The 3,662-nt window shown below is 57.0% G+C and overlaps 1 pseudogene; it reads left to right on the top strand.

The window, feature by feature from the left end:
- The first annotated feature begins 549 nt into the window (after positions 1–549).
- On the top strand, positions 550–3,367 carry LOC144257205 (phosphofurin acidic cluster sorting protein 2 pseudogene; annotated as a pseudogene).
- The last annotated feature ends 295 nt before the right edge of the window (positions 3,368–3,662 follow it).

The raw sequence follows: 3,662 nt of genomic DNA, 5'->3' as shown, positions 1-3,662 counted from the left end.
CATGGATTGGGATAGTGAATCAACTTTGGACCTCTTTAGGGTTTTTTTTTTTTTTCTATTTTTTCCCTCCCTGGTAGCTTCTTTTAATTGTGTAGCTATTGACTGTTTTTCACATTTCTGGTCAAAAATTCAATAAAATTTCAGAACTTAAAAAGTACATACTCTACTTCTTAAAGTTTTGGCCAAAAGAATGGTAAGAATAAACTTGAACTCTGGTCTCTATATGCATTTCAAAGAGATTAATACAGAAATTCTGAAATTTTTTTTAACCAAAGCCTTTTTTATTAATATGAATTAAAAATTTCCTGACTTCCGGGGGGCAGCGATTGGGCGCGGGGCGATCCCGGCCGGCCCGGTCAATCGTAGGCGGCGCGCGGCGGGGCGGGCGCGGCCGCAGTCTGGACGCCGCCCGCGGGCCTGCCGCTGCCCGCCGGCCCCGCCGGCAGCCACGTGACCGCGCCGCCGCCCGCCGCGCGCCCGGCCCGCCGGCTGCCGCGCGCCCGCGGCCGGCGCAGCCCCAGGCCGCCGAGGGACGGCGGGGCCGGCGCCATGGCCGAGCGGGGCCGCCTCGGCCTCCCCGGCGCGCCGGGAGCGCTCAACACGCCGGTGCCCATGAACCTGTTCGCCACCTGGGAGGTGGACGGCTCCAGCCCCAGCTGCGTGCCCAGGTTGTGCAGCCTGACTCTGAAGAAGCTGGCGGTCCTCAGGGAGCTGGAGAAGGAGCTCACATCAGTGGTGATTGCGGCTCCAAACGGGTCCTCCGATCTCATGAGATTGTGCTGCCCCCCAGTGGACAGGTGGAAACTGACCTGGCCTTGACCTTCTCTCTGCAGTACCCGCATTTCCTGAAGAGAGAAGGCAACAAGCTTCAGATCATGCTGCAGCGCAGAAAGAGCTACAAAAATCGCACGATCCTGGGCTACAAAACGCTGGCTGCGGGCTCCATCAACATGGCCGAGGTGATGCAGCACCCCTCTGAGGGCGGCCAGGTGCTGAGCCTCTGTAGCAACATCAAGGAGGCCTCCGTCAAGGTGGCTGAGATCTGGATCATCTCCCTGTCCAGCCAGCCCATTGACCACGAGGACAGCGCCATGCAGGCTGGGCCCAAGGCCAAGTCCGCAGACAACGACTCTGAGGACGAGGACGAGAGCTTCTCCTCGGAGCAGGAGGCCAGCGATGATGCTGTGCAGGGGCAGGATCTGGATGAGGATGACTTTGAGGTGGGGAAGCCCAAGAAGCAGCGGCGCTCGATAGTAAGAACGACGTCCATGACCAGGCAACAAAACTTCAAGCAGAAGGTGGTGGCGCTGCTGCGGAGGTTCAAAGTGTCCGAGGAGGTCCTGGACTCAGAGCAGGACCCTGCGGAACATGTCCCTGAGGTGGAGGAGGACCTGGACCTTCTGTATGACACACTGGACATGGAGAACCCCAGTGACAGTGGCCCTGACATGGAGGAGGATGATAGCGTCCTCAGTACTCCTAAGCCCAAGCTCAGGCCATACTTCGAAGACCTGTCACACTCCAGTTCACAGACGGAGATTGGGAGCATCCACAGTGCCCGCAGCCAGAAGGAGCCTCCAAGCGCGGCTGATGTGCCAGAGAAGACACGGTCCCTAGGAGGCAAGCAGCCAAGTGACAGTGTCTCTGACACGGTGGCCCTTCAAAGTGTGCCAGCCTCTCGGGAGCCATCGGAGCAACCTGAGGACAGCCCTGAGGCCGAGACCTCCACCCCGGACGTGTTCACTGAGAAGCTGCCACCCAGCGGGAGGATCACCAAGACAGAGTCACTAGTCATCCCCTCCACCAGGTCTGAGGCGAAGCCAGCTGGTCGCCGGGGCCGGAGCACATCCCTGAAGGAGAGACAACCATCACGGCCACAGAACGAGCGGGCCAATAGCCTGGACAGTGAGCGCTGCCCGGACACGCGGAGCCAGCTGCAGATTCCCAGGAAGACTGTGTACGACCAGCTGAACCACATCCTCGTCTCTGATGACCAGCTCCCCGAGAATATCATCCTCGTCAACACCTCTGACTGGCAGGGGCAGTTCCTTTCAGACGTCCTGCAGAGGCACACGCTACCTGTGGTGTGCACGTGCTCCGCAGCCGACGTCCAGGCCGCCTTCAGCACCATCGTCTCTCGGATCCAGAGATACTGCAACTGCAATTCCCAGCCCCCGACCCCCGTGAAGATCGCCGTTGCGGGGGCGCAGCATTACCTCAGCGCCGTCTTGCGGCTTTTCGTGGAGCAGCTGTCCTACAAGACCCCGGACTGGCTCGGCTACATGCGCTTCCTCCTCATCCCGCTGGGTTCCCACCCTGTGGCCAGGTACCTGGGCTCCGTGGACTACCGCTACCACAACTTCTTCCAGGACCTGGCTTGCAGAGACCTGTTCAATAAGCTGGAGGCCCAGAGCACAGTGCAGGACACACCAGACATCGTCTCCCGCATCACCCAGTACATCGCGGGGGCCAACTGCGCCCACCCAGCTCCCTATTGCGGAGGCCATGCTGACCTACAAACAGAAGAGCCCTGACGAAGAGTCCTCCCAGAGGTTCATTCCCTTTGTTGGGGTTGTGAAGGTTGGGATTGTGGAACCATCCTCCGCCACATCAGGCGACTCTGATGACGCAGCACCCTCGGGCTCCTCCACCCCACCTTCCACCTCCACGTCTCCTGCGGCCAAGGAGGCCTCGCCCACACCACCGTCCTCCCCATCAGTGAGCGGAGGCCTGTCCTCCCCCAGCCAGGGCGCTGGCGCCGAGCTCATGGGGCTACAGGTGGACTACTGGACGGCAGCACAACCTACGGACAGGAAGAGGGACACCGAGAAGAAGGACCTGCCCACCACCAAAAACACGCTCAAGTGCACTTTCCGGTCCCTCCAGGTCAGCAGGCTGCCCAGCAGTGGTGAGGCTGCAGCCACGCCCACCATGTCCATGACTGTGGTCACCAAGGAGAAGAACAAGAAGGTGATGTTTTTGCCCAAGAAAACAAAGGACAAGGATGTGGAGTCCAAAAGCCAGTGCATCGAGGGCATCAGCCGCCTGATCTGCACAGCCAAGCACCAGCAGAACATGCTGCGGGTCCTCATCGATGGCGTGGAGTGCAGCGATGTCAAGTTCTTCCAGCTGGCTGCTCAGTGGTCGTCCCATGTGAAGCACTTCCCCATCTGCATCTTTGGACACTCCAAGGCCACCTTCTAGCCCTGCCCACCGTGGGGGTGGTGTGGGACACTGGAGGCGCCTATTTACTGCCCCGTGGTGGCCACTGCTGGAGGGGCAGCTACATTTCTGTTAACATTGCAGTTTACTACACAGACAGACTGTCAAAAACACAAACCATCTTAAGTACAGATGTACTCACAGCCTGAAAGAAAAAAAATTCCTCAAAGCATCTATGAAAGGTTTCAGTCTGTCAGAACAAGAATTCTCATTCTGGAAAAATGTGATGAATCTCGTGAAGTTAAAGTCTGTATTCAGAACTAAATTTCATTGCTCAAATCTGTGCAAAGCAGCTTTACACAATTAGGATTAATTTTTAAAATTCCTATCTAAAATCTATGTGACACAGAGTCTATAAAATTGATCTACATTTAGTTTTCTATCTTTAACTGAGAAGAAAAAAAAATGCCCTCCTCAAAAGCACAGCCACATTGATCACC

Source organism: Urocitellus parryii, chromosome 10 (genome assembly GCF_045843805.1).
Source record: "Urocitellus parryii isolate mUroPar1 chromosome 10, mUroPar1.hap1, whole genome shotgun sequence".
Lineage (NCBI taxonomy): Eukaryota > Metazoa > Chordata > Mammalia > Rodentia > Sciuridae > Urocitellus > Urocitellus parryii.
This window is presented reverse-complemented; position numbering and strand designations above follow the sequence as displayed.